Below are 25340 nucleotides of genomic sequence, written 5' to 3'. Positions count from 1 at the left end.
GCGTAATAAAAATCAGGGAAACGAACTCGCATCGTTCGTTGACGCAATGCTATTTTACACAAGAGCTATCTGCAGATGCTACGAATGACGTTACACGTATTTTTTAATGGGATTCATATTAATTATATCGCAGCAATTAAAATATTTTTAACGCTGAAGTAGCGTTGTCATAATAATATAATGAGAAGATAGAGATTGCCTCAAGACGATATTTATTTGATATAAATATTTAATAAAATAAGAAAAAATTAATCGTATTTTTCAATAGTTTTTCATCGCATTTTTCTAATTATAAATATAAATATCGCAATTTGGATATTTCGCTATAATCTGTGACGGGAGAGGATGCAACTTTCACACAGATGGGGCAAGAACCTCGGACCCTTTTCTGGGTCAGCGGGGCCCTCGGACTGACCCGGAACAGGTTTACGTCTTGTCTCCGTCGCTTCTTTTTTCCTTCGGCTTGCAAGTCCGAATCAGATTGACCTACAGCCGATTGTCCATCTTCCTTGGCACGCTATCCGGTGCGAAACTGGTTTTCTTTCCCACATATCCGGGGGCCGTCGGTCACTCGGGGGGAGACAAGAGTGGGGTACCACTGACCAAGTTCCTGGACGCGATTCTCGCCCTTGGTCAGTTTACGATTTTATCCCGCGTTCGACGGTTCCGCGTGCGTGAACCTTCGAAATCGTTGTCCTCGCCGGTGGCGGTCTTTACGTCGAGATATTCGAGAAAGGGTGAATCGAGGCTCAGAATACATGGACGCTTAAAGAGATTATCGGATAACTCAAAGTTTTATTAAATGAGGGTAATGTTTTTATCAATTAATTTGAAATGTTTTGTACGCTGCTTAATTTCTCTGTTGAAGAACACAAAAATATTTAAAAATCACAACGGAAGAAAAAATGTCCAATTTCTTGGAAAAGTATCTTTTAATTAGCATTTTTTTTTTCAAATTTATGACATCACATTTTTTTGATTCATATTTAAAAAAAATTCTATCTTTAAGACTTTAATTTTTTACGTAAGAAATGTATAGTTAGTGCAATTATTTGTTACGATAATCTTTGTGTCTGCGCAATATCAGTTATCGATGAGATGTATTTACCATTCGAGCACTTTTCGAACTAAAGATTAGCGATGTTAACAAATTTCTACTCGGCAGAAATTATTCCATTAAGCGAGAATAATAGCAACGCGTTCCATACGTTTATCATTGAGATTGAAGTGCGTTTGTGATAGGTGTATTAGGAATAAAGATTAAGCGCGAGCGCGAGAATGGTGTCGCTGCCCCCACCACCCTCGACTTCATCCCCTTTTCATTTCATACCAGGCCGTAAGTACGTACTTTGTACTACCCCGTAGGATCGTCAGGTTTTCCAAGTTCTCTCCCCTTTCGAGGGAAGCCACTCGAGGGCGGAGTCCCGGGTTGAAGCGGCCATACTGCCACCCCCGTCTTACCAGCCCTCTTCTAACCCCTCTGGCAAAATAAGGGATGAAAAACAGGATGAGGGCAACTGCGCTCCTACGAACGTTCAAGCAAGCCGCCTTGCTTACGAAAGCTTCGCCGTGAATTCACCCTCCACCGAGCTGATATTACCGCCCCATCGGCCGTAAATGTCAGAATTTAGAAAATCACTGGAGCGAGGTAATTAATTTTTAAGCACCTCGTAAGGGGTTCGCCTTCCCCGGCACGTTCCTCTTCATAATGAAGCAGAATTGCTCGTAACTTATGTATAACTTACACGTGCGTGCACAATTTAAAGAAAAATTTGTTTAAAGGGATGATGAGAGATCGATTCTTTTTCGATTTGTAATTACGATACAATAGATTGGACAATATACTTGCTGCGTTTTATTTTCGTAAAATTTGTCCTATAGGTATTTGCATCTTCTTTAACGGGAAGATAAGACGTGCCTTATCCACGATTGACTCAATTAGAAAGCTTTCCATCTTAGAATCGATGTTGGGGATCAAAGCGAATCGATTTCTCGTTGTAACGCGATACTCTCTTTCTCTCTCTCTCTCTTTCTCTCTCTCTCTCTCTCTTTCTCTCTCTCTCTCTCTCCCCTTGATAAGCCACTTGCGCAGCGAGCTACCCTGATGGGATCGCCCACGGCTGTCGCCTTTTTCTCAGATCCGCCAGGTTCTGCAGAAAAGCAGATCTGCCGCTTCATTTGCGTGGCTTTCGGAGGAGTTCTCGTATTCCTAGACCGTCCTCCGCGCGTTTCTGCCTCTCTCACTTCACAGACGATATTTCTCCGTAGAAGCTTCTCGTGGAGTGAATGCTCCTTAATTTCCTTTGAGCCGTTTGCTTCAGAGTAAAATCCATCCCCCTTTCCGCCATTCCCCGCCCCTCTACTCTATCCACCTTTCTAGCTGCTCCACGACGGTCCCTTACCAGCCTCGCCGTATAACCGTCCTCACCTCGACGCCGACGCCAGCTTTCTCTTTCTCTCTCTCACTCCCTCTTCCTCTCGCGCGCGTCCTAGGCAGCCGTTCCTTCTCCCTCTCAACCTTATTCTGTAATTTCGTTTACAAATGAAAGGGCCGCGAGCTACGACTTTGTACACCGGGTACGCGTCTGCAAACGTTCCAGTCCCGTGACTGCCAGGATACCCCCGCAATACCTTGAAAAGCGAGCGCCGCCGCCTGTGCTGCTTTCCTTATGTCGCTTTCTAGTACCCGATTCAGCGCAGCGGGCCTTCGAATCTCGACAAACGCCGCGCCCGCGCTTCTGCTTCTGTCACTCGTCGAAATTATTCGAGTGCCGTTGCCGGAACGTCGCGCCGCGCCGCGCGCGCCGCGCCGCGCTCACGCCGGCTGCAGAAAATATCTCGATATACGTCTCGCCTTCCAAGTACGTCCTAGTGTTTCTTAATTGTTGTTCCGTTCGCTTGAGCTACGTTCCGTCGAATGTAGAAATGAGTAAACAGCTTTAAATTTCGATTGAATTTGTACATCCAAGATCTACACATAACACATTGTTCTTTCGTAATTTTAAGGATTCTCCATTTTATTGAGAATTATTTCTAACTGTTTGAATATGGTGGATATTCTCTCCACCTTTTAACTCCAGGCAGGAATTATTTTATATATTTTTTGAACGGTTGAAGTGTTCTTTGCTCTGTCTTTCCGATCTCGAGGGCGCAACTTTCAACTTGTTCTAAATTCGCCGAGACCCCGGGCGAACTGGAGAACAAACTGTCCGGCACTTTTGCGGCGCCGGCGAAAACCTCGGCAATGTGAGATGCCCTGCACGTTCGGCACGGTATTTTAATTCGCCGAGAATGCTGGCCGACCGCCAAACGTCCGCAGAGATTTCTTAATACCCGCCACAAATGCCTGGCGTTTGTGCCTTCGTCGCACGGAGGTTGAGGGTAGTCTCTCGCGCCAGTGGTGGTACATGAATCTAGAGAGAGAGAGAGAGAGAGAAGGAGGAAAGGGAAATGGAGGAAGCAAACGATGATATCTTGTCTTATTAATTTTTTCATAATAAATTAATATTTAGATTTTCATATTAAATTTCCTAAACAAGAGTAAACGGGAAATCGAAGAAAATTTTCCCTCCCCGCGCGATAAATCGCCGATGACAGATGAATATAGAGGACGAACACGGGGAGATTTTGGAACGCGATCGCAATTCTACATTCACGTCGGAAGGGTCTATAGAATTTTCACGGTCTAACTTTAGGCATCGATACACGGCGCGAGACGGGATTGTTATCCTGCAAGAAAATACGGCTGAATTTCGTGACCCCACACCCCAGCGCCGGGATACTTATGACGCCCTCGCACGTACATAGTTGTTCGAAGCATCCTCCCTGTCTCTCTCTCTTTCTCTTTCTCTCTCGCCTTTCTAGACGCGACCCCCTTATATACCCTCAAAACAACCCGCCTCAAACCCTGCCTTCTCGCTCGCTCGCGATCTCCCCCGTTCCGTCCCCGCGGCCCCCTCGCGACTACCCCCGCTGACTTTCTGTCGTCGCTGGCTTTTGTCTTGGAGCGCGCATTGATTTCTGGGGCCAACTTCGCTTCGTTGCCGGCGTCGTTAAATTATAATCGCGAAACACCCGGCTGAAGTTGCAGACAAAGCCACTGAGGACGAGGACCTGGGCTGCAGGTTAGGACGGGCGTGCGAGGCGGGGGTGGGAAGTCGCTTGAAAATGGAAGAGGACGGCGAGGTGGATGCTTCGATGTAGGGAGAGAGTGGATACCACCCACAACTTTGGGATCCGTCGTCGATTCTCGCGGAAGGACCTCAAAGTGACTCCTCCTCGTAGCTGCAGGCTCCTTTTCATCGCCGACCCCTGTTAGAGCTGTATGCACAATGTAAACCGAAGACACGGCCTTAACGGAAGATAAAATACATCTACTCGGTCTTGTTGACGGGCTACCGACGATTCACAATTCGTTTGCGTTCATCTCGGATTGAATTTTGAAATTGTACGATGGATACCGTGCATATGAAATGATAACGAGGGATTAAAAAAGATTTTCTGACTCGATGCTTCTTTATATTAATCTGAGTTGTATTGATCTAGTCTCAAATTCGAAACGTGTAGAAAAAAATAAAAAAATTGTGTTTATGTAAATTGTAAAATCGTATTTCTGAATGTTAAAATAAAAGTAGAATTTTTTCACATCTTTCAGAGCACTTTGAAAAACACAACTATTTATCAGTGACTCGGGTAGTCTGACTCAGCAGTGTAAAACAGTCTGCGGAGGATTAAAATAACATGAATCTAAATAACGTAAAATGCAAAATTTTTTACCTCTATATATATATATATATACAAGTTTTCAATTTTGAAGAACATGCGAAAAATTAAATGAATTAATATTACTTGATAGGATAAACTCTTTGGTTACATTTTCTGAAAATGCAAATAAGATAGAAGAAAGAGATACTTATTAATCGAGTCAAGAACGTAAACAGTTTATAATATCCGTTAAAAAAAAAATTTTTTTGTGAAAAAGATCGTTGAAAGAAATTTTCTAAACAGATCCTTCACGTCGCTGATCTATTCCTCAGACATCGCGGTTGCTATTACTGCACGGATCGAGCGCGGCGGTGAAGCTGGACAAAGTTTGCGGCGTGCTGAAACTCACGTACGAATATTACGTAACTTCGGGGGTGACTAGTTCCGACGACAATTAGGGCAAAATTGTAATTTACGTATGGACCGCACTTGCCGCGGATGAAAAAGACACCGAACTCGGAATGTTCTCAGAAAATCGCGCTTGTTTCCCCTCGAATTTCGCTAATACGCTGGGAAATTCCTGCCGCTGGCATTTCTCTGGAAATTCTCCGGGACTGTTAACGCGGAGTTGCGCGCGGAGACGCGGCGAAAGACACGAGATCTCGCGAGAATACCGTGCTTCCGGTGTTCCAAGGCGCCCGTGGAACATATCGTTACGACGAGGGGTTCGGGCCCCGCTTCTTGAAACTGCCGGGGCGCCCCTTTCCCAGAGAACAAGATGCCTTAAATAAATGAAACTTCTAGTGCGTCGCGCAAGAACAGGCGGCACCGGCATATAAATTCTCTCGCACTGTAATTTCAAACTCAAACAGCAGCGCGGGGTCGACTCACCCCATTTGCGTTTCGCCATCTCGCTCGCGCCTCCGCGTCCGCGTATTTTGCCGGTTACGGGTGGTTAGGACGTCGGAGGACGTCGGGAAAGGGGTGTCGAAGGATGGCTGAGATTTCGGCGCGTCTACATCGGTGTTTGCGAGTGTGTGCCCCGCGTATATGCGCGCGTGTGTGTGCACGTTCGTCCTTGATGACAGAGAGCGCGGCGACGATAATGGTCCCGAGAAAAGGTCGCGACGTGCGTCGACTGGATATCGATGGGATTTCGAAGGTACACGCGTATATCGCGATTTAGCCGATTTGACCGACCGTTGAGTATCGCGACGAGGGTGGAGAAAGGAGAGAGGAGGATTATGATCTAAGACGTGCAGAATTGCGAGATATATCGGGTTATTGGTGGGCCCACGAGATTTGGCGAACAACCGAAAAGTGCTTCCGTAGCACGTTTGAGAATGATGTGAAGACCGGACGTGTTCGATCGTAAAATTTCTCGCACCCTCTTCGAAATTCAACGCGGTAGCCCGAGATGCACGTTTCGGGAGGTGAGAGGGCGGGCTATGGAGTAAAAGGGTGAGGGGAGAGAGAAAGAGAGACGGAAAGAGAGTCACCTCACCGCGTGCTCTTTCCGCAGCGGCATAAATTCGTGAAGGCCTCCGGCTTGGGCGCGCGAGAGCACCACTTCGCTCGCCCGCCCCGTTCCTTGCAGTAATTTCGAGCAGCCCCGCCTAATCTCGTCCTAAAATCTAATTCCGCCAACAATTTCTAAGCCGGTCCATTAAAATTCTAAGCACAGTGCCGTAGGAGGCGGCGGTCGGGCGCTCTCTTGCGCGCGGGACCAGGGGCAGGGGGAGAGGACGACGAGGAGGAAGTAAACTCGGGATGGAGTGGTACCGCCAACGGTGCGATGGACGGGGGGAGAGGCGGAGGCGGGAGGAGGGTAGATGGGTTGCGCGCCCGGGGTGGTTGCCGGGGGGGTTGGGCGGGGTGGTTGGGGTGGCTGAAACAATAAGAACGTTGCGGAGGCAGCAGCCCCAACCTTCCGCAACCCCCGCCATGCCGTAAGAACGCCGTAAAAGCTCGCCTCCGCGCGCTTTCATTGGCTGAGCCGGCGGCCAACGAGCGAGATATCGCGCAAATAGCGACGTCGTGCGCGACGAGTCGGAGAGAGAAAGAGAGAAGCCGCGGCGAAAGAGGGAGGTTTGGGCGAGGAGAGAAAGAGAATGCTCTCCGTGGTACGGCATATAAGCATTCACGGTGCAGCCGCAGTAAAGGACGCTTTTCATTGAGCCGTCTTATTGTGTCGGTCGCGCTGAACTTCCCAACAACGTTAGCGCGACTGTTTGCCCGGCTACGCCCGCTATTTTCCTTTCCTTACGAGAGAGCGCCGCGCCGTCCGCTTTTTATTCCGCCCGATCGTAATTAACGCGATTCACTTGTCGCCGACTAAGTATCTCGCGAGATGCCCTTTGAACGTACATTTTAATGTTAAGCGCTTTCTTTCATCCCTCACTATTTTTATATAAGTTTCCAATTACTTGGCGATATTATTAGGGGCCAATCAATTTCACTACTCGAGAATCTCAAGTCTTTTCATCTTCGTAGACTGCGAAAATTATCCTTTCAAATAATGAGAAAAAAAAGTAGACTTTTCAGAGGAATATTTTATAAATCCACACACACACACACACACAGTTCTTGATACATGTTATTTAGCAGTTTTGCAATTCCTTTTGATCGACCGTATTCTCCGCCATTAATTGATAACTACCCCGAGTACTCTCGTAGTAGTTACCTTTGGTAAATCAATTTCGCTCGACTATAACACAGCCGAGCGCGGCGGAATTTTTCCTCGAGGACGCTGATGGTCTTCGTCGTTCGGGCGATTGTATCTTGTAGCGCCGGAAAGGATAGCGCCGTGATGAGGAAGACGGAGGATGGTGAAGAGGACGATGGGAAACCTCCTTTGCGAACCTACGGGGCAAATGCAGGTTTCAGGTTGCTTCACGTGCACAATTACCGGGCACAGGATGGGCGCGGGCGGGAATGAAATTTCGTCTTGTGCAGCAGGAGCAAGCAAAGTGTGTACACCCTCTCCGTTCTGCACGGCCTGGGGAATTGAGTTTCGCCACGAGAGAGCGAGAGAGGCCTGGCGAGAGAGGAGACTTGGCGAGACGCCGGAGAAAGCGACGGAGGAATAGAGAGAGAGAGAAAGAGGGAGAGAGCGAGAGAGAAGAGATCTCCGCTCGCTGGATGGGCTGGTGTAACACTGTTATTGCCAATAATGGCACGACTATGCGCGTGCATGTCTCGCCGGCTGATCGAGAAATTGATTTACGAAAAGAAACGCCCGTCATCGAACGGCTATCGACTGCCGCAGCCGTTGTGAATACGCGATCAATTAGCGTCGACCGATTAATGCCGACGTTTCGCGGCGTTTAGAAATTCGGCGTGACGTCTGTCGAACACAGTCGAGGGATTCAAATCAATCTGGCTGGCTTTGATATTTCTCAGTGTAAAAATAATGAAAATATAAAAATCTAATACCAATAAGAAAACCAAGATCGATATGTGAACACACACATACTAATAACCAAGAAGCTTTAACTGTTATAGCTAGATTTTAAATCTACGGGAAAAAAGTAGTTGCAGCAACAAGAATCTATACGTAGTAGCTAAATTTTATTTGTGTATAGTTAAAATTAAATAAAACTATTAATTGTTTTTTTTCGATATTCATAATCTATTCTTTTAAAATCGTCCAAAATATGGTAATCTTTAGATGTCGTCAACCAATCAGAAAGCCATATTAGTATCTTGAGAGGGTCTTGAAAGACTCGACTGTTAATACTGACCTTACTGCTGATATTTCTCGTGCGATCTTAAAGATCTCATTTCTTTTTGCACAATTGCAGCATTGAAATCTAACGTCAGAGATATTAGATCGCTTTTAATCTCTTTTCGCATCTGGAGAATTGAATAAATTCTCTATGAAATTTTCTACAGCACGCATACGTTATGCGTAATATTCTCGAACGTATTAAATTTAACGCGGCAGACATGTCGGATATCCATACGCATTTGCAACATTAGAAGGATTAGGCTGCTCATTATCTTCGTCTGCTGTTGCAGAAGTCTTGTCGAAATTGCGTAGGAAACAGTTCCTTGTTTCTTCATCTTCTATCTACGGTTTCATCAGATTTACGTGAAAATTGTACAAGTGGAGGCAAATAACAGCAGTCACTTAAGCGTATGTGTATGTGCGCGCATGTATGAGTTAGAGACATGTCATCTTTATGTTAAAAGTTACCCTACGCTGATGATGCTATGAGTTTCTAATGCGCGCGTCGCGACGCCGGGCGCTTATTTTTGCGTCGCGCCGTCACTATTCATGGACTTTGCCAATCGCGCAGACAGCCGGTCGTTTGCTCGAAGTTCGACGACGCGTAATCCGCGACTCGAAGTAAATCGAATGAAGTCTCGAATTAAATACAGCCCTCTCTCTGTATTCTGGGCACGGCGAAAGGGGACGCAAGAAGACGAGAAGAGAGAGAGAGACAGAAGGTGGGTGGCAGCAAGAGGAGAAGAAGAAGGTGGAGGCGGAGAAGGAGGAGGAGGAGGAATGGAAGAAGAGGACGAGCTGACTCGGGGTGAGACGAGGCGAAGCAAGGTTCCTTGTATTTAATTACCAACTCTAAGTCTCCAGCCGGGAATGAGGCAGCTCCCACCCGGGCGTACCTCTTCTTCGCCATCCATACACCTACCTCTTGCCATCCCTTCGCACCCCCTCGAACCATCCTCGCGAGCTTTTGTCTTAAACGACGCGGAGAATGCATTGGCTGTGGCATCGCCGTGCTTCGTAGGGAAGATGGAAAAATAATAATCCATCCCAGAGTCCTCGACTTACCTTCCTGAGCCTTTTTTCGATGACTATTTTGTATTATATATTTTTTTATTTTAATGTTTTATTAATAAGATATTTATTTGTATTATCTAAGTTTTTCTTTTAAAATTACCATTTGTAGAAAATAATTTAGTTCAGTTTAGTTAAAAATATAAAATTACGTGCAAAAGAATAATAGAGTTTTTTACGGATTTGTTAGTTCTATTAGTAATTAAGTCCATTAATATTCAAGTTTTAATGAAGCGTGCCACTGATTAAACGAATTTTCATAATTATATTGTCTCAAGAAAATCATGGTTGAAAAAAAATCAACTGTTTCTTTCTTTTTTTAATCTATATTTGTAGTCAACTCGTGCACAGTCGATCAAATTGCAAGATTGCAATTTCGACTAGAACAAGTGCACCAATAATATTATAATAAAGCTCATAGTTGAACAATATTGATGCACCGGTGTGCAACGTGTTTACGGTATTCCAAACATCGACTCAAGAATTTCAATGGAAACTCTGATAATCTTCCCTACGGTTTCTCAAGAATCTGCTTTGAAGTTTAAAGTCTCCCGCGGACCGGCCGCCGTGATCGCGATAATAATTTTTCGTTCCCGGACAGCTACGGCCGCGCGACGCTGATCCGGCCTGAAAATTAGGCGGCACGTCTGGTGACATCAAAGAGCTCCCGGAGGCAGCAAAGAAGGCTTCCTGCCCCTTTTCATCCCTTAAATCCCACCCGAGCGGTATTTGCCGGGGCGACCCGGCCTCTCGCTTTCCATCATTAGAGGAAACGAGAGCGGGAAAGACACATGGGGGCGCGAGAGCGAGACGATGCCAAGCTACCCTCTATCTCAGCCACCTTCTTCCTCTCCGCGTCGCGCCGCGCCGTCCCGTCCTCATCCCGCCGCCTCTCCAGCCCGTCCTCTCCACCGCGCGTTCCGTACCCTACTCTACCCATCGTTCTCCCGGTGTGCTGGGTTCGCGCAAATATCGCCTTTCATATTCCTTCGAAGGAGCAGAAAATCGTTACGGTGCCTTTTGCGCGCGCGCTACGGGGGAAATACCTAACCGCCGCTGTCGTCGTTCCTTTTCCCGTGCACCCGGCCTCGCATTAGCCGGTCTCACCGCGCGCGGACCTCCACTCTCTGGTGGGGGTGTAAGTAAGTAAAATCTCTCCCTTCCCGCCTTTCGTACCGCCCGCTGCCGTCACCGCCGCCACCGCCGCCGCCGCCGCCGCCGCTACCGCCGCCGCCGCTCGCTCTCGTCCCCGTCTTTTGCGTCTATTTCTACTCTCTCTATCCATCTTGGTCCTCCTCTATTTCTCTTTCCGTCTCCGGCGAAGCTGCGCGAGCCTTCCACTTTCTCTCTTCGCCTTATACCTCTCCTTCGTCGAGCTCGCTCTCTCTTTCTCATCCTCCCTCGACCCTCCATCCCCCTCTCTCCCCGGGAAGCCTCAACGGGGTTGCAGAACCGCCGGAGCCCGCTATTAACCCAACCCCCTCCTTCTCGTCGCTCTTTCTCATTCCAGCGTAACCTCCCGCACGGGCCCTCACTCTCTCGCTCTTTCTCCGGGAACGGTCGCCCCCCCAATCCCTCCTACCCCCCCGCGGTACCTAAGCGCGAACAAAGATGGCGGAAAACTAAACAACTAGGCGAGGGCGCAAGGAACTCTCGCTCGCCCTTTTATCGCGACGAAATTGACCCCCATGCACATCGAAGAGGGGTGCCCGACCCTTCCTACCGAGTTTCTACACGCCGGCATCCTTCGAGAGGGTGGGCGGGAGCTGAAAACGAGGGATGGCAGGCGGTAGTTGCGGTTTCTGCGGTGTGCGGCCACCGATGGATACATTTTTTTTTTTTTTAATCGCCGATTACTTCTTGCGGCATCAATGGCTTTGGAGAATTTCGGGATTCTACGATCGTGCGCATTCTGAACAGAGAATCGAGAGCCACTTACACGTACGCGCGTTTTATCAGACTTAATCATTACTTCATAGTGGAAAAAAATATACGGATGTTACAATAAAATTAAATATGTTGTAAAATAAAATAAGAAAAATTCGATGCCACATTTTGCTGTTGGAAAGAAAATATAGATTGTGACTGGATTCAACTAAATGCTTCGTAAAAATTTTGCATATGGGATATGGAATAGAGTCGAAAGGAGCAGTTTAAAAATTTTAAGAAAATTTCTTAAAGTAACAACGGTACGGTCTAACCAGCTTATGTCTCATCACAAGTGATTTATTCGTAAGTCCGGCCGAACCGGCCGGTGTCCAAGCCTCAAAGGTCTCGTCAAGAAGGGGCCGCGCTCGGCTGTCTTGAATAAATGATGCTTAATCTTCATATCAGAAAACCGGGTGAAGCAGCCGCGTGAGACTGCAAGGAAACGCCGACGAAGGGGGATGGGGGGAGGGAGGGAGGAAGCGGTAGGATGACGGTGGGTCCCGTACACACACGTAAACGAGGTGTAGGAGGAGAGGAAGAGGATAGACTGGTGCAGTGGAAGCGAGGCTAGGGGCGCCCAGGAAATTTCTAGAAACTTCAGGTTTAGCAATTAACGTCAGAAATTAACGACGCCCGCCTGCCTCGAGCGCAAAGCGCCGGAGAAATTAGTCTCGGAAATTCTCGTAAAATTTCTCGCTCGCTCGCGGGCTCCAGCAGCCCCCGCGCTCCTTTCCACCGCCCCTCTGTACGGACCCCCATCCGACACCCCCCACGCGTCCCCTTTCCCCTCGCCGAAACGCCCACGTCTCGCTGTGTAGCTGAAGGTAACACGGTGTCGGCAGTCGAGGCGAGCGGTAACTTTCCGGAAATTTTCATTAAGCCTGACAGTAATGACGTCATCAGTCAGTCGGGGGCGACCTCATTTGGAATCGTTCGCATTCGAACCTAGCTTTCGACTTTGGGCACGACGTCCGCAAATCGTTCGCAACTGTAACCATCCGCTTGAACACGCGTCCACCGGTAGAGACCACCGTTGAACTCGCGCTGAACTCGCGCTGAATTCGCGCTGAAGAAAAATACAGTCACTTGTGAAGTCTAGACGATATAGGGTTCCGCCGAATTATTATTTACATTTTACGATATTATTTTCGACAGAGGGGGGCAGAGTCAAGTATAGAAATATATTTATTGTCTTCTCTTTAAAAAAACTATATTGTGTCCAACGAGAAATGTAGTCACAGAATTATCATTTTCGTGAACGAAGCGGAGTAGTACAATGTATACGTATGTATTCGTACTAAGGTAACAAGAGAGTAACGTTTAAACACGGTTCCCGTGGCCTGACCAAACCGGGGGAGGAAGAGGAGAGTTTCCGCTGCACATCTCCGGATCGCGCGGTCAGATTAGCAGCGGCGATTTCGATAACCCGTCCGGTGCCCGCGCGGTACGGCGCGCGCGGCGCGGCGCGGCACGATTGCCGCCATAATCCTAAGAAAACAGAGACGGCAGGAACCTTCGTCGTGTCCGGCGAAGGATGTTCGGATAGGGCGATCCAGAAGGTGCACCTGCCCGCGGACGAGCATCGATCGAGCGCCTGGACCAGCCGTGGATGAGGTCCTTTTCGACGGGGCGCGCGTTTCGGACTTATCGGTCCGGGCGGCGAACGACATATCCGTTTTCCCAAGTAATCTCGCGGCGCTTCGGGCGATTCTCAAACAATTCTATACATCTCGGAGTGTCGGAAGTGGCTGAAACCGGGATATGGGGGAAGGGAAGAGAGCACTTTCCGCAGGGGCACGACGCAGCGCGCCATAAAGAAAGAGGCAGATAGGGGAGAGAAGGAGAGGGAGAGAGAGAAGAGGCATAAAAGCAAACGAGAGATAGAGCGAATGAGACAGCCAGGAATATAGAGAAACGCCGTAAGAGAGCCCGATAGAACAAGATGGAATAAGAGACGTGGCGAGGAGAAGGAGAAGCGTATAGAAGGCGACGGTACGTGAAACACACAATACACCTTCGCGGTGGGTGGCTTATCTAAGAGTCCATGGCGTAGCCCCGGGGGTGCAGTAATAACCGGGAGGGCGGGCTGATACCGGGCTAAGAAATGATAACGGCACTCGCAAGCCAGCCACCATTTTCGAGTTATATTGCCTCGAAAGCCAAAAGCGTGGCAGGAGGGGGAGGGTGAAGAGGGTGAAGAGGGTAGGTGGGAGAGGGCGAACTGCCTCAGCTAACACACAACCTACGACCGAGCCGCACCTCTCGCTCTTCTCGCCACCACCTTTCCCGTACCTATATCCACCGTTAGTCGTTGCTGGAAATCGGGCGCTATCTGGGGCCCACCTACCCCGCCAGATATACGCGCGCGACGCTCGTTTCGAATGCCTAGAGAAACGTTTCGCCTTCGAGAGCACACCATCGACCTTCGCCGTTTCGATTCGCCCCGCGGGAATAACTTGGGGAGACACATCGGTTCCGATGCGACAACGATATTCGATTCCTTCGTGCCAGCCATGAATTTTCAGGTGGTTGCATCTTCGATGTTGCCCCGGAGTATTGCAAGGACGCTAGGGGTTGGTAATCGCATGCCGATGCGATATGTCACGCCGTTTTTTCCTAGCGCGAATTCCACTCGGATTCGACTCCGAATGCGAATCGGGTCGAACTACACCGGAATGCGGTTTGCGAGCGGTGCGATAATTTATTCAGCAGCTTCGTGGTTTACCTCGATACTGCTCGAAAAATACGGAAATGTTCTATGCGATCGACTAAGCGTGATTTAGACGACGTAACCCAATGTAGCGAATATCATACTTTTTTTTTTAAATATCTTTCAAATTAAATATAAGAAACAACAAGGTACCATTCGAGGGATAAAAATTTTTTTTTCTCGAGGCAAACGTAAATTTTCGATGACGAGATGACGGAAAGATAATCTCCTTTAGCACACGGAACGCTTATTTTCTAAATTGTATACAATCATGTCAGTTTAAAGATCAAGAGCGGGTCGACGGAGTGAACCCACCTGCGGGCGAATCGGGAGAGACAAAGCCACAACGTGACCAATCTCGCCTGTGTTGAACTGCGGCTTGAACGGATGTTTTGCATTTTGCCCCCGACGGCTAATTTATGTGAGAGAAATGCCACCCTCGTTTCACACCCTCTTGGCCGGCTGGCCGAGCGTTTTATTTTCACTTAGACCACAGAAAAGACTCTCAAATCCTGCTGTCCCGCACCGCTTTTACGATTTCCTCTTACAAATTGCAGACTTATCGCTCGATTTAGAGTCGCGCGTGAAATTTATCGAGAAAAATTGGTCAATTTCAAATTCTAAAGATTTAACTATATAAAAGAATCCTTGTAAAAAAAAATACCAATTACAACGATTCATACAATTACGCAGATGACGAGAAGTTTGAATTAAAATACATGTCAGTTTAAAAAAATAACCGAGAATTTCATTCGCTTTAACAAAAAGCGGATTATTGTTCAAAAGCTCGCGTTACATTAATTTATTACGAGTTTAATCTCGCCCGATACACACGGCGCGTATAAATATCGAATTTCAATGCGTCGGAAATTCTCCATTCATCCGGACAGTCTAAATATCATATTAAAAATGAAACGATTTTTCGCTGGAAAAAAAAAAGTGTTTCATTGTAAAGTTTTCTCTTTCGCGTAATAGAAAGATTAAAAAGATTGTAGACGAGTAATTTGAAGCGCGGTCAGGTTCGCGTGTAGTTAAAATTAATATGAGATTCACTGGCGCGCGGCGTGCTGCGTATGAGAGAGCGAGAGAGAGAGAGAGAGAGAGAAAGTGAGGGACGGGGGTATATTTAGCACAAAAAGCCTCTAATTTCCAACGAGGGTGTAAAAACGGGGTTGGCACCCGCGTAGGTATACGCGGGCCGCTTGTTGGGTCTATAAAACGCCGCTTAGCTTTTTTACCTCCTACCGCCGAGCCCCCGAAGGGGTGGTTTTAACCCCGTTAAGCTGTTTCCCATCTTTTTCCGCGTTCCTTTTTTACACGACCGGTAAATTGAGCGCGCGGACTCTTCCTCCTCTTTCCGCTTCTCTTCTGCGGCGCGTTACTCTGGACTTTTTTCTCGCTTTTTACACTCCTCGTTTACCCTTGCCTTATACTTTGCTACGAGAAATCTCGCCGAGCGGCTGCTGCGACCCAGATTTCACGTTTAAACACGTCCCACCTCTCTTTTTCCCCTTTGCGTTTATTTTTCGTTATTTTATAAGGAGCGTATAAAAGCACTTTAATTAATATGTCAGGTATAAAAGAACGAATAATTTATATATTATACCACGAATTATTATGTATTAATGTCCGAAAGGCAAGAAATTTAACATTTTGTTTAAAAGATAAAATTGACGTTTATTTCAGAAATATTTTCACAAACGCAGCATTTGTAAAAAAAAAAATGAGAAAAAATTTTCCAACTATTAAAGATTTTTATATACGGGATAAGATTAATCTTTATCTAGATAGCTGCATCTGCACTTAAAAACTATGATTGTTAATAAATATTAAGTAAACACTTTGTATTTAATAAGCGAATGGGTTCTTTCAGTGGATAAATTTATCGCCGTACGTGCTCAGCGTTGCGGTGAGTTTTCTTCGTGTTTCGGCTTCGGCTTCTTTCGAGCGACGCGGGCAGATAGGAAGTGCGAGATTAATAGACGAACAAATTAGCGCAAAGTTTGGCCGAGGTCCCCGCGTGCACCCGCGGCACTAATCCCGTGCATTAAAAGTTAACGTCGGGCTGGTACAGCCCGTGTGTCCTCCTGGCATTAGATTTCTGAGTTTCCCTGGCCGAGTTAGGGCAACACCAGATCTGCGTTTCAACTGGAAACTACGTTAGGGACAGATTCGAACCGATCCCACGCCAAGTGCTCGCGCGAGCGCCCGTACATGTGCACTGGACCTGATGCTGCATATGTGTGCGTGTGTGCGAATATTTTGTGTGGTGCGCGCGCGCGCGCGCGTGTGTGTGTGTGTGTGTATGTATGCTTGTCCACGTTGCCGGCCGAACCGAGCATGAGGAGACCGATTCGCCGCTGAAAAATATTGCTTCACGCAGTCAAACGAAACTACCGGTTGATCCGCCGGCTCAGTTCGCGAAAGTAAAATATTTGTCGGGATGATCCCGTGTTTGATTCCCACGTAAATGTCCGTCCGTACATTCCGTGTACTTGTTTTTTCAACATCGCTGGTTAAACCTTTTCCAATTAGGAAGGATGTCCGAGCGAATGTGAGCACTCTGTTAATTTAACTTTAGCTAAATGAGAACGTTGTTTCTCTGTAGAAAAAAAAAAAGTGAGATCTTGTTATTAATCTCGCGTGAAAAATTAAGTATTATCTGAGACGCACAGGCGATGAAAGAATGTTAAATTTGGGTGAATTTCAGCTATCTTGCTTTACGCGCGTTGTTATTTTGACGCTTTATCTAAGGTGCCGCTCGCCATTGTAGCCGACTATCCCGCCAGGTTAGGTGTGAGTAAGAAACTACCCTCAACATTAATCAACCGTCATCTTTGCCGGAAACCAACCAACCCTTCCCTATCGCCTCGGCCCCTCGTGTTTTTCCTCCTCGCCAGCCTTCCCTTAATAATCCTACTCTTCATTACGTTTCTAAAGAAAGAGTCAGAGAATAATGTTTTTTCTAAAAATTATATTTCGGCGAATATAATTAATTCGTATATATTTCTCACGTACAAAGTATATTTGAGAATTATCGTTACTTTATAAACTAATGAAGCTTTAACTTTTTATCAAGAAATAAAAGCAATAGAAAAATCATTAAAGAGTTATTAAGTGAAAGATCTTTAATGATGTATCTGACATACAGTATCTGCAAAGTAATTAAAATTGGTTAAATAAACTATATACATACGAAAGTTGTGTGAATAAGATTTTTATTTAATAACATATTTTTATATTATTCACTCTATTTCTTGTTAAAAATTAAATTATTTTTTGCAACATTAAGAAAAGACTCAATTTTTTGTGTAAGTACGTTAAGTATTCAAAATGACTTATACAAAGTTTTATTGTGTGATTGTCTGTTGAATTATTTTGTAAATAAATAAATTTTGTTTATTTTACTGCTCTCTGCATCACAATGAAGCTTTACGTAAATCATCTTGAATGTTTAAAGCACTTAAACGAAAAGATTTCTTCATTATTTCTTATTTCTACCTCTTATTGAAATAATCTTTTATTCAGATAAAAAATTGTCGCCAATTTTCTTCTCCTATTTTCAAATCCAATATAAAACAATTGGTAATTTTTTCGTAATTTTCTTAATGTTTTGAGAAATGTTCTATACATTCTTAAATGTGTAATTGTCATATATACATATGACAGTTGAAAGAAGAATTGTTTTGCTGAAGTATCTAAAAGTTTAACTAGATACAGATCTCTAAAATAATTTTGTTGAACCATGAAAATAATTTATAAGGGAAGTTCAAGCACGATAAGTAACGCTGCTAAAAATTTTTAGAATGTGACAACATCTTACGCAATTATTTCGACGGTTTAACAAAATTATTTTCAGATCCTTACTCACAGATAAATGTATAGATTCTTCAACAAAATCGTTCTTTCCGAATAAAAGTTATTTTTAAAAATTGTTTATAAATTGATCAATATGGAGTGGAATAGAATTTAATGTTGTACAACGTGAAATATTAGTATGAAAGTCAGAATGCGACAAGGATGCATTAAGGATCAAGGAGGTGATCTTCCGCTCTTCTTCGGAAAAGCGTCGATCGTTCCCCCAAGACGACACCAAGGATCAATCGGACGGGCAGGCGGGTGGAAGTAAGGATGCCTTGAATAATGACTCGGTTGGCATGCGAGGGGATGGGGTTTGCCAGTCGGGTGCGCCATCTTGCCTCGGCTCTCTACTTATAATTATTGATGTGGCCCGAACTTTATATAAACTCGAAACTCGTCTCCCTCGCACCGTCGGTTCGCCACCACCACCGCCACCTTCACCGTTACTACTACTATTACTACTACTAGTACTACTGCTACTACTACACGCCACGCGAAGAGAGCGGCACCAGCATCAGCAACCTGGAACCATCTCCACGCGGCGGGTAGAACCAACCCCCTGAGCCCCGGCCATCCCCTTCCTCCCTGTTCCCCTCCCCTCTTCGCTCTCCAACCAGGCGGCAGGAGGAAATTGTTGGAGTTTTCAAAGTCTGACGTGCAGGATATTATGAACGAGGGTATGGCGTCGTTGAGGAGGTGGAGAAGGTGGTGGAGTAGTAACCGGGGGTGCCTCCAGAGGGCTGGCGGGGACCGGGGCACGGCGGGAGACCGGCGGTTGGGCGAAGGGGTGACGGTGGTGCGGCAGTACCCAGGCAAAACTACCCGCCTCGGCTCACTCTTCTGCCTCCAGAACCACCCACCAGCCCATTCGTCTAGCTTAAACTATATTCCGACCTAACCTTCGCGCGTAGGGTACCTTCCTTCTCCGCCAACCCTACCTACCATCTGACAGCCGGGCGATACTTGCTCGAAGGCGATGCGCCGCCGATGCTTTTCGCACCCTTGTCGCTTTCCTACACCCCTTCCCCTCTTCCCCCTCCCTTTTCCTCCTCCTCCTTCATTTTCCACCCGCTCGTCCTCTTTCCATCGCGCTTTCCGTTTCCTATTCTCTATTTTTACGCCAGGCTCATCCGGATGTCACGGGCGCGAGCGCGAACTAAAATCGGAACAGCGCAACGGAAGTGGGGAAGGTTACGGCTCGTGTTGACGTATGTTTTGTATTCATTGTCCGTGTGTTATTTTAGGTTAAATGTCTGTTTTCCCGCGTCGAGGGTGTACCTGCATCGTCGCCTCGCACCGTGCTGCCTCATGAATCCGTTCTTTCGCACCGCGCTGTTATGTTCCTTCCAGGCTCGTCCGGAAATCTCAAAATTGAGGATATCATTTTACGTGAATAAAGACAGAGAAAAAAACGTGTAAATTTCCGTTTGCAATTTAATGAAAATCAACTGAGATTTTATAGTCGGCTAAGAAGCAGAGGGAAACTTAAAAACTTGAGGCTTGAGAATATTATACATTTGCGAAGCGTAACAAACTAAATTATTTGTCGCATTGATAATGTGGAAAATGATGCATAACGATGCATAACGTTCGTCTGGCTCGTCTTCATAGTTAATTTCGTGTTGTCTGTTAATGATGACGAGATATTAATATTATTGATAAAAGAATAAGATGTAGGTAGTCCGATACGTTCAACCAAACGTTGATTTAACAATTGTTTAGTTCCAGAAAAAAATGGTATATTTTATTAATTTGTTATCAATAAAATGTTTTAATCAAGAATTAGTATTATTGATAAAAAGATAAGATGTAGGAAATATTAATCCTGGGTGTTTTGACCTTTCGACAGAAATAGTTAAGTGCGTCTACTGCATCGAAATAGATGTCAAAATTTCGTTAATACATTAAAGTTTCATTGTTGACTGTGTTACATTTAGGAAAAAAATTTGTTGAAAAACAAGAATATTTAGTCCGATACGTTCAATTAAATATTGGTCTAACAATTATTTAGTTTTACACGAAGAAACTTCTAATTAAACCAACTCGATATTGAGTTGAACGTGTTGAACTAAATATTTTAATTTTTCGATACATTTTTTTCAGTGTAGCATCGTCACACCATCAGATTTATCGAAGAAATATAAAAATATTACATTCTCTCTGTTTGCAATGCTTTCCTTTCATTTGCTATTGAAGCTGGCATTTCGAACGGGTGAAAACTAAGTTCAACAATCGTGACATTTCATTTCTTCGCATCTTCCGAGCGTTACGGTGGCGCATAACTCGTCGAGGTTGCGGAAACTTTTTGGATAGACGATTCGTCGCGTGAAGTGTCACACTGACGGCGGAATATAGCCAAAGCACGTGTACGAGTATATTGTGGAGGGAGGTAGGGTGGGGTATGAGTGCATGGTATATCTATACAGTGTCTACAGGGGGTAGAAGTATAAGCTTTCCTCTCGCAAATGAGGTAATATATATACAAAAGCTAATACGACCGAAAGTTGCCAACTTGGATGAGTCTCTCCTCTGCCCCCCCCCCCTACCCGCCGCTTCTCCTTCCCCGCGCGCGGACTACCTCCTCTAAATATTTTAAAGGATCGTGACACTCAGGTCTATGAGTTGCCGTCCTCGGGGAGGGACGCTTGAAACTCGAAAGGTCGTCGGAGCGAAGAACAAAAATATCGTGAACTGTGACATTTCGTTTTGTAATCTTTCAAATTGCGCGCGAACCAACTACGTTCTTAAAAAGGCAAAGATTGAAAAAAATGCGCTAATGAAAGAAGGTTGAAAAAAACGTGAGTTTATTGCTATTATTGTTTCCAACGAAGCTGAAATCGCGTATTATTATCCTGATGTAAGATTCACGAAATATGAGTAATCTCATCTGTCGGATCCAAGCGAGTGCGATCAAAGTAAATTAAATTGCCGAGGGTGAGACTTATGCTCGCGTTACCATGTTTAGAATACGCCGTCGGTCAAAAAAGAGCCGGCTTTAAGCAGATAAATTATGCGAGGCACGCCTTGCGAGCCAATTGAAATTACTGCGCCGAGAAACGCGGGAAGACATAGTGGCTAGGTAAGTAAGAGTAACGGGGAGAAATGTTTCGAGGAGAGAAATCCACGTTCTCCAAAATGGCGCTGAATGGGCGCAATAAAACCGAAGGCTGTATTTTATCGGATACGTTAACAGCTTCGTAAATCAGAGCCCGGACCATTTCAGGTTTAATGCGGCGCGTATCGTCGAACAATTTAAGACGACGGCCCGCCGTAGTTCGGTCTTGGGTACGAAAATCGAAACCCGTGGAAGAAGTGTGTTTAAAAGTACTCTTTACAATTTCATTGCCAGCTTACCGTTAAATGCCTCTCGAGATTGCGCATAATAAATTAGTCACGGCTACCTCTAATCAATTCCATTCTTACATTCCTCGCGAAACGTACGTTTTGCTAAGAGAAATGAGATATACGTAACTTTCCCGTGTACAACGACGCAGCGTAACTATGCAGATTGCAGCAAGAAGCCCCCCCGCCAGACATAGCAATGCATTATTAACAACCGCAGCGGCGAGAGTTGATCGATCCATCTCGATCGTCAAGCTCTGGAGTATTCAGCGCGAAGCAGCTTTTGTCGCTGTCGAGGACGATCCCGTGTCTCTCGCACCCCTAGTAAGACTGGAAACTACGGGATCGTCGTCTCGCCGGGAGGCTCTTCCCGGCCGCGCTTCTTTCACAATCAACGAGATTGAGAGCTTAGCGGTCGAAGTTAGATCAAACAAACGCGCGCGAGTTGAGTCGCGCGAATCGCGAATTCGCCCGAGTCCGGGAGAACGAAAGCGGAGAGATGTGGAGCATAATCTAGCTGCCTGTTTGAGGAGAACTGGCACCGACTGCAAGTTAGAACAAACTCCCGGCAACATACTCTCCGGGAGACGCCGTCGTAGCCGGCAACCAATCCGCCAACGTCGCGACCAAACCACCCAACCTTGCACCCTCTTCCTCTCAGACGTATCCTTTCGGACGTTGCCTAATTGAATAAAATAATATCGGTCGCGGTAAGCGTAAACGCACGTGGGTAGCCACAGGTGAAGAAGGGAGCCGCCGCGTTTTTGTTCGCGATGCGAAGTGCATCCGCGGACAGTCGCTCCACCCCTCAATTTTGCATACTCGACTTGAATAGAGAAGCGAAACGTTGAAAATTTTAGATCGAGCCCCCGAAACTTTCAGATTATTTATATCTGGTCAGTGACCAGCAATGAAATATTCATGACAATGAATCCTGTCCCATTGTTTCCCTCTGTCTGTAAGTATCCGCGCGATTTATGCAACGTGAAGCTCGCACAGGACCCAGCGATATTATAGCAGGTCTGTCATTTTCAAGTGTACACGTTGTAATATTTTTCGCTTAATGTATAAAAGCGAGTTTGATTTTGCAAAACGCAGTGTTCGGACATATTTCTAACGCAATTGTCAGACGTTTAATGAAGCAAAAACTTGTACAGTAAAAATAATTTATATTGTTAGCCGAATTTCGGTATTCCGGTACGTGGCGGTACTCTGCCAACATCGAGATTGGCGATCAATCCAATGTTACGACTACCGGCATTTTCCCCTCGCTCGCGTATCGCTAGCAATTAGATAAAGCAATATCCTGTGAGAGTAAATAGAAATAGAATTACCACAATTAATTCAAGCACGCGTTGAGAGCAGAGTTTAGAGAATCTACTTGACAATTTCAGATTCCGAGACGATCAAAGTTATTAATTCAAGTTAAACGTGTATTGATCAGCGTTTACCATAAAGTGTTTTTGTTTTTGTTTTTTTTTTTTAATTGAGAGTTAAATTAATAAACTTGCAATTATGATATCGTCATTTATCATTCTAGCCTGAAATATTTGATAAATGTTTAATTCGTGTTTAGTGTACAGATTTTTGATTTCTTTATTTTTTCCTCACACTAAATCGTCTCTTCAAATAAAAAATCGCTGAATAAAAGGAAATTTTAAGTAACTTTTTTCCAATGTAAACTGACAAATCGCAGAATAAAAAATACAATTAGAAAATTGAATTTTTCTGAGCTTTAGCTTAATATGAAATTATAATATTTAATTTAATATATTGCTCCAAGTTATTAGAGATAGAATGTTTTTTTGCCGGTGACCGAATCAGGAAGATAGAGGCAGCGAAACTGATGGCTCATGAATATTCATTTCTTGCCGGTTTCTTACAGGTCGACGGGGGTGAGCACAGAGCGGTGCAGCCAGGGCTGTACTTTTAAGCACGGGAGTGGGGGTTCTGGATCAATGCCGAGACCACGCCTCCTTCGTCTTACATCTTGCACCCCGTGTCTCCCCCCCAGCACCGTGGGCACCTTCCTTTCCTTTTGCTTTTCCACCCTCTTCCCTATCTTCATACCTCGCGGAAAATCCGCCCCGGACGCGCAGATACGTATATTATAGACAATAAAAATTATACGACATATAAACTTTTTACTGTTAACATGAAATTAAAGAGAAATAGTAAGAAAAATGCATATTAGCGGGTCTTGGATTGAGATAGAAAAAACAATGTCGAAACTCGGTTAACAATATAATTGAGTAAGTGTGATAACGTACGTTTGTAGAAATATATTTAAATATGTTTCTTATATAATTCAATATATATTGTATAATAGTTATGTATGTAATGTATTTTTTTAGAATTATTGAGAAGGCAAAGGTACACAAATAAAAAATTTTTCCTGACAAAGGTACCCGAACGTCCTATTTTCCTTACATCTGCGCGAATTTATATCTGATGCATCATTTATCATCGCAATTTGTAGTGAATTCAGCGGATGTGCACTGACTCTGTTGCAAAGCTGCCTTGAATTATTTATATCTTTATATAAGTAATATTTTACACGACATCAGCAACTTATTTTCGACTATTTTTTTTTTCTTTATTTGATTTAATAATTTACTCTCTATTGTTTCCGTTATTCGTCTCTAACAAGTTATTTAACAAGCGTTTTATGATCTGCGTTTTCAATTTTTCAATATTGCTTGATGTCATCAACTAATAAAAAAAGCTGTCAAAAGTTTCAACGTAAAAAAAGTTCTTTATCCAGTTTGTTTCGCTTGTCCGAATGCATATTGCGGTGGTACTATGCAACAGCTTTTGTTCGTCAAATACAAAAGTTGCTGATGATAATAGCGATCCAATCAAACACGACGATTTTATTGCATTGGGACAAAACGAATATGTAGTACCGGAAAAGTTCGAACGCGGTCCGAATTCACTATTAGAAATAATTTTTTTATTTCTTATCAATATACTGAAATGGCAGGATAAAAAAGACAATTGGAAAATTAAATTTTTCCGAGCTTCAGCTTAATATCAAATTATAATATTTAATTTAATATATTGCTCTCTTATTAGAGATAAAATGTTTTTTTTTGCCGGTGCGAATCAGGAAGATAGAAAGTACTAAAGAATTTAAACTATAAAAATGTTCTTTTTTTTACAAAAATTTGTCAAACGTTTACGTGTCTGTTGGATGTATCTTTGATAGTCATAAAACATTAATATTATTATATTGCGGTAACAGTGAGATTGTTATTTTTTTTTAATATACTTTTTTTTAAAGCTAATCATCAAGCTACGCGAGTCCTCTGATAGCTTAACGCACAGTGTTATTACAAGGCGCTGAGACAGATCCTAGGGTAGCTTTGTGCACTTTCGCATACTGGCAATATCTCATTGCGACATTGCTGTTTCTCATCTCATCTCGTCGTCTCTTCTCCCTCGTTCCGTCCCACCTCATCCGAACTCAACGACTTCGTCGTTCCTAACTCGCGGGTCCCGTCTTGTCTCATCTCGTCTTCTCGTCATTTCCCGGAGCCAGAGGCCCCGGGCTGTTCTTTCCTTTCGGAAAGTGAAGACGAACCTACGCCGGCTTCATCCAATCAGAGCCACGCGAGCCTCTTCCACCGTCGTCCAAATCAAACAGCACGACTAATTACCGCCAGAATATACCGCGAACTATCTCAATCGTAAATTACCCCGTTAATTATAACATCGATACTTATTTTAGCATATGCTCCTCTTAAAGGGGCGCAAAAAAGAATTAAAAAAACGTTTTTGTATTAAAAAAAAATAACAACTTTAAAGTTTTTGCTAATTTATATTTGCAATCCCACTAAGAAACTCAGTTAAACTCAGTTTTGAGACGTGACACGATTTCATAGTTGGGTTTTCAGAGTCAATTTAGTATTCGTGACATATTCGTCGTATTTGAAATCATGATTCAAGTGAGGAATTCAGTTAATGTTTATCATGAGGTATAGTTCAAGTTTT

General features: G+C 44.7%; 1 long non-coding RNA gene across 2 annotated transcripts; it reads left to right on the top strand.

Moving 5' to 3' along the window:
• The first annotated feature begins 361 nt into the window (after positions 1-361).
• On the top strand, positions 362-25340 carry LOC120358078. 2 transcript variants are annotated; one of them, XR_005575049.1, is made up of 3 exons: positions 362-808; positions 1366-1648; positions 23233-25340. It is a non-coding gene; the product is annotated as an uncharacterized LOC120358078 (long non-coding RNA). The 2 variants fall into 2 exon arrangements; XR_005575048.1 differs by lacking the exon at positions 23233-25340 and adding an exon at positions 4085-6611.

Source organism: Solenopsis invicta, chromosome 6 (genome assembly GCF_016802725.1).
Source record: "Solenopsis invicta isolate M01_SB chromosome 6, UNIL_Sinv_3.0, whole genome shotgun sequence".
Lineage (NCBI taxonomy): Eukaryota > Metazoa > Arthropoda > Insecta > Hymenoptera > Formicidae > Solenopsis > Solenopsis invicta.
Note: the sequence above shows the minus strand (reverse complement) of the source record. Positions and strands in the feature narration are given on the sequence as shown.